Below are 6,710 nucleotides of genomic sequence, written 5' to 3' on the forward strand. Positions count from 1 at the left end.
AAGGGCTAGTTTCCAAAATGTCAGTGACTTGAAGCATTCAGCACACCCCAAGGAAATCTGCAAGGTGTAAATAGGCCTTTTTTTTTACCCGTTTGGTTTTTTAGAATACTTTTTAAATATGGACCGTTAAAATATTTCACTGTCGAAGTGGGCCCTGGAAGCCTTGACATCCTCAGCAGAGAAACAGAGTGACACATCCACCTGCATCTGGCTTTCCACCCTATTCTTCCTAACAAGTAGATGTATTGGCTTAATTCTGCACTAATACAATGGGGACTGAAGTCCAGATGTGTCTAGAAAAGGAAACACCACACAGTCCTGAGGCCTCACTGGGAGAAGCTTTCTTACCTGAATCCAATGCCCAGGTATATGGTAGATCTACTTGGACAGAATTACATGTCTTTACTGGAATGTGGGCCCTGAGCACACAGACAGAGTCCCTTTAATGTAATTACAGAGCGCGTGTTGTCCTCTCAGGCTGACATCTACTGTGGGTCATTATTTGGATTTTACACTAGCAATTCTGAATGCTTCCATTTTTGGTTCATCTCTGATGCAGCTGCAATTGAGTTTTCTGCATGCATACATCCTGAATGTATTTTAACTGTACGCAGTGTTTAGAAGGTAAGTGAGGATGCTATTAGCTACCAGCCTGCATCTATGAATGATCACTTATCACTTTCTCAGTGGTTTGGTTCAGACGTGAGAGAATATGTTATCTTGTAATAAGACTGTTGAGGGCTACGTTGTTTGAGGGAGTCTGTTGTCAAATGGTTACTTTTATCTAGAGGAGGGGGAAAAAAATCAACCAGAATAATTTATAGTTTTAAAATGCTGATTTTTTGTAAGCATGTTTTAGATGCTTTAACACCATTAAACTATTGTAAACCAAAGCACAATTAAATATTTAAGCAGTATTCTCTTTCTTACACAGGGAAAAGTGTCTATTTGTCTTGTATCACAATTGTAAGCACTTAATGTCTTTCCAGCACTGTGGTGTCCCACAGCACGTATTCAGAATCAGTACCTCCTGGAGAAGCATGTGGGCAGCTCCCAGATATCATTTGAGAGGGAGATCTAGAACCCCCATCCTCCTGTTGCAGCAGCAAAAGCACGGGAGTTTTTCCTCCTCCTCAGTCACTCATGTCCACCTATTACAGGGATATGTATTTTTCTCTTCTCTTTAGTTAATTTGCATCTTATGCCTTCTTCCCCATGACCAATTTTCCTTGCCTTGACCTTCTCCCGCTGCTGCCTTTCTTCTCCCATATGCTACTGGTCTCCTCCTGGAACATTTGCTCCTTTTCCCATTAGTTTTTTTTCACCTTCCCCATCTCAACCCTTCAACCCTTTGATGTTAAGCACTTCCTCCTGTGCTCATCCTGCCTCTTCAGCTCTTCCCTGCAAACCTTAAATTCAGAGGAGCTCAGCTCCATTTTTCCTGCTTGCAATGTGCTCTGTCCCTGCCCAAAAGTGTTCCTGAGCAAATGTTGGTGTGCTGAGCTAAACACCACAGAGAGAAGAGGATGAGACAGGTGGCCAGATTTGAGCAGCAGTTGTTGGGAGAATAGTTTATTTCTGCTGCCTTTCCATGGCCTGGCAGGGAGACCATTCACTGAGGCGTAATTTGTCAAGACATTTTTGCCCAGCTGCAGGTCAGTTTGGATCCATCCCTTGAAACAACAGCTGTATATTTCTCTTTTGAGATGATGAAGTTGCCCACAGGAGGACTTTCATCCTGGAGCCCAAACAGGCCATTAGATGGGGAGACAAAGCCTAATACACAGGGTCTATGTACCAGCCACCTTTTCAGCAGCACATACTTCTGCTTCTCTAGTCTGGTGTCCAAAATGCTGCTGTAATTATTGACTCAGTCAGCAGCAGTAGATCATCATTTGGCTCAAGGAGAACATGATCAAAATTCAAACAAACATAGGACTGAGCTAAAAAAAATGAGTGTGACCAACTAGGAAGGCTGGTTCTGCTCTTCTGTACACAGCTGTAAATCAGGGTTAGTGAGGCAGTGGAGAACAGAAGACAGGATGGGAAAGAGAAGAGGGCTCTGCCTTTTTCCTCAAGGGGTAGGTATCATTTTCCTGGAAAAGAAACCAGGGACAAAAACCACAGAAAACATTCTAGGACCTAGCCTCTGGCCATAAGGGCAATCACTATGGCAGGGCTTGTACCGTAGGCTGAGCTCTCATTAACTCTGCCACAGGATGTCCAGAGCTATATGGGATACCTCTCCAGCACATCCCACCCTGCAACACACTTGCTCTCTGCTCAGCAAGGAAAGCCTGCAAGCAATCACATTTGAGTTCCCATACAAGATTTAAAATTTGCTGTTTGACCTATTAATCTTGTTCAGCTGGGGCTGGAGGAAACACTGCCTTTATACCCATGAAATTTTGGCAGAAGTAGTTGTGCCACTTGGGAAGGTTCTTGCACAAATTGGCACTAGCAGAAATAGGAGAAAATGACTAAGGCATAAACATACAGTTTGATGTTTCTCTGTTAAGTTCCAGTTTAAAGGCTATTACCTATTTCTGTACAAGCAGCTGCTGACACAAAGTTTGGTTCCTCTTCCCCCTCAATTTAATTTCTTTCACAAATTCCATGTTTATCTGTGAGGTGAAGTGGGCTGACCCCAGTGTACCACACAGCCCATCTCACAACCCTTCCCTTGTGGGCAGGGCAGCACAGCCCTCTCTCTCTTCCTCCTCTCTCCACACCAGGGGTGCAGTCCCTGCCTCACTCCCTTCCCATACACCTTTGGGCATCAACTACTCCTGTTTTTTGGGGTTATGTTATTTTCCTCCCTCCCTCAAGCATGGTATCAGGTGGGCAGCTCATGCCAGGGTGCACTTGGGCAACACGTGCTGTAGGCAAGATGGGTTTTTCCAGGCACATAGTGGGGAGATCTCCAAAAGCAGCCCTTGGCATCACAGGAGGCTGGGTACTGCATGCAGCAGGAAAGCCAGGCAGCTGCAAAGCCCAGAGTGCAAACCCTCTCTATGTGCATTTACAGTATTGGATTTATTGCACTTTTATTGGGCATTTACCGAAATAAGTGAAGAGGTGTAAAGTTCACAATAAAAAAGAAATGCCTTTCATAGCAATTTCATGATTCTTATTATTGTCTGATAGCAGCAGTTTTATAAAAGTTCTTAAACAAATAGAAAAGAATCACAGATTTTAACCTTAGCCAACATTTAAAGAAAGGTGCACTCTACTTTTTTATCAAATCACAACATGATATAAGAGGCAGAGTTCCCCAGCCTCCTGACATTTTCTGTCGAAAGTGATTTAGATAGAAAACTGCGGGTTGAGAGCTAATGAGTAAAACAGATTAAAAGCGCACAAACTAAAGTGACATAGAGCAGACAATTGAAAAGACACCACAGCTATAAGATGGAGGTCAGGTTACATGCAAATACAATCCTTTTAAAGCACTGCTTTGGGTAGAAGAAAAAATATAATGGAGAAAATCTCCATGCAACCTACTGCACAGCAACAATATAAGTTTAAGGTAAGCTCCTGCTCTTCTTCTTCATATGAGTAAATCCCTTTGACATTATTAGGGCCAATCTAAAAGCTAAAATGGGCAATATTTAGCTGCAATTGTAGCTCTGTGCAGCCGCAGCCAGTTCTGTCCGTGTTGAACTGAAACCAGAGCAGTCACACGGCACTGCTTCCTCATTTTCCTCTCATTGAGACTGAGAGGCGAGGAGGAGGTCTGGCACCAGAATGGTATCAGCAGTTGTTAGAACAAGTGACTGGGTTTTGCCCTCTGCTCTAGCACACATTTTCTGTGTGACTGCAGTTTGCTCAGCTAAAAGCAGAAATAGCAACACTTCCGACTGCATGGCAGCACTTTGTGTTTCAGCTGCCTGTCCCTGGAGAGCCGTCAGCCCCCAGGAAGACGGCTATACGGTGGTCTACCCTGCCCACCAGAATGCTCCACCACATTCACTGAGGAATAAAAGATAAAGTGGTCCTTTGCTCAGCATTAGAAGTCAGTGGTCACAGTTCTTCCCCAGTCTCTCTATATTTGCAGCATATACATCAATCCTGTTCTTGCCTGGAACAAAGCTAAATCAAAGAAGCAGCAGAGGCATCTCCTTAAAAAATATCACTGTGTTCAACCCCTTGCCCTGCTGCTGCTTCATTCTCCTCCTCCCAGCCACCAAGCCTGGCTGATGCCAATTGCCAGCTGCTTTTCCCGGCTGTAGCAACCATCTGTTGTGGCAGGAAGGAAGCAGATGTGCAGAGACTTTGGCAGCTCAGTGCACACTAGGCACGTTGAGCATCTGCTTTTGCCAGGAGCAGGCTGGTGGGTGCTGCAGGACTGGGCTCAGCATGTGCCCAACCACCACCAGGGCCACACACAGCTGGGTGAGTACCTCACTGGTACTGGGAAAGGTCCTTTCACTGACCTCCCTGGAGACCGTTGCTTTGAGGGCATCTCCCACCCTTGATTCACAAGCTGAGCTCCAACTTTGGGCTGGCACACAACTCATTTCACCCCACCCCCAGCCAAGTTTGCAGACCTTCCTGCATCTCAGAGACAGCATCTGCCCTTTGAGGTTTATTTGGGAACATTTATGAAGGAGCAGCAGCTTCCCTGAGCCTTCAGGATGGCAGGTGCATGTGCATCCACATGGATGGCCCAAGGGGGTCAGCGCCCTGGTTTCACAAGAGGGAGAGGGAAATGTCTCAAGCAGAGCAAATGAAGTTTCTCTATATATTTTAAGAAAAACGTTTAAATTCTCATGAGAAACTTGAAACTGAAATTGGAAATTAAAAACTACTGTTTGTACAACTGCCTTCTATTGATCAAATTACAGAAAACGGCCCTGAGTGAGGGCTGTGGAGAAACCCATCACACACTCAACGCACCATCCATCTCCATTCCCCAAACATAATTATAGCAATATGGCAGACAAGAAAATACAGTGCAATGCTACACTATGGTAATAAAGAGCTGAAAATATTTGTGGATACGAAGGAAAGCTATTGAGCAGAGGCAATGCAACCATCTTCTTGGGAAACCTAAAAATGCTCAAGGATTAAACGGGGTTTAAGAAATCCCATTGAAAACAAAGGAATACTATTTTTTTTCTTTAGGGACAAAAACTCCACCATTATAATATGTATGAAAAAACACTGCAGAGTTTGCAACTGCCCATTTTTTTCTACTTCACGTGGTACCAAAATTATCTTATAATTAAAAGCTACTATAACACAGACCACAAATCAATCCTGCACTATGTAAGTAACAAAATTATTGATAGAAAACAGTCTTATGAAGTTAATTTAGCTCCTCTTATTGTCATTGCTAGACTTAAGTAGGAGGATCCATCCCTTAAAGAAGGCCAGAGCACTATTACACAGATTTATATATATATATACACACACACACATAGAATTTAAAAGCAAATATTCAGAATTTACCAACTTAAATTTCTCCTCTGTGATGAGGATTTATTTTTTCCTTCTACTGATAAAGTAAAAAACCCCTTATTAACAAGGCCTCAGTGGTAGTTACGCTGCTGCCACTACACTGTGAGAGATGTACATATTTTTTTTCCCAAGGAGGATTTAACTGCTTTGTAGATCCATAACAATATTTCACAGAGAAAGCTTTATTCAATTGGAGCTCTTAAACCTCCATTGTGAAATGTTGTGGTATTTTGTGAGATACGTGGCCTTTGCTACGCACGTGATGCTGGTAGGTTTCTAGGCATGCAAGTTCAAGAGCTTTATTTTCCAGGTATTTTTTCAATCAATTAAGCTCCTTGGTAAGACTGCATGCACTACAGAAAGGAAGGAAAAGAAAAATAACCACTAACTCTTCCTTCTGCAGAAGCAGCTGGATTTGCTGCCGTTGTCTCCGCAGAGCAGCTTGGATGCTGGCTTTGGCCGCTTGCAGGTTCGCTGCCCTGGAATGTTTCTGGTGGGTTTTTCCTCCTTCATTAGAAACATTCTTGTGATGCGGGGGATTCCTATCAAAACTATCATCACCCTCACAACTCGAATCATTCCCCGGCCTTTGAATACAGACAGGTGCCGAGCTACAGAAAACATAGCTGTGCCTCTACAGAATTCTTCACAGAGGGCTTTTTTCCTTAATGTTGCATTTTAACGTGCTTATACACCCAGCCCCTATGGGGGAGTGAACAAAAGGCCTTTTAAAGGCAATCGTTCAGAATGCTCCAGTTGTGCCCTTAATTGCATCCAAGTACACGTGGGCTCAGCTCTATGCGGGCATAGTTTTAGCTGTAGGTTGATTTTAAGCAAGCCACACATTTTATACCAAAGCAATGCATAAAAGCACACACAAGAGAAGAAAGCTTTAATTTAGTCACATTACTCCTGTAAGTAATAATGCATAGCAAGCAATAATTGGATGCAAGAAGTCTAGAGCAGATGTTCCCTTTACTTTGATTCTTGAGGCAGTGCAGTAGCAATTTCTTCCTTTATAACAGACACAGATGATTCAGTGTTAATAAAAAACAAGTTTCAGGCATGGAGTTCTTCCAGTAAATAGCTGAGGAATAATTCACACTGTGAAATGTGGGGGTAAATGAGGACTTCCAAGTATTTTCCCTCCCTGCACTAAGAGCATTTTGAAAGAGATCTGGGGTTTATACTTGGACTTAAAGTAGTTGATGAAAAGTACTATTTCTGTTAGATACTATTATTTTTTT

The sequence above is a fragment of the Neopelma chrysocephalum genome, unplaced genomic scaffold, assembly GCF_003984885.1.
Source record: "Neopelma chrysocephalum unplaced genomic scaffold, ASM398488v2 Primary Assembly neopelma1_23, whole genome shotgun sequence".
NCBI lineage: Eukaryota > Metazoa > Chordata > Aves > Passeriformes > Pipridae > Neopelma > Neopelma chrysocephalum.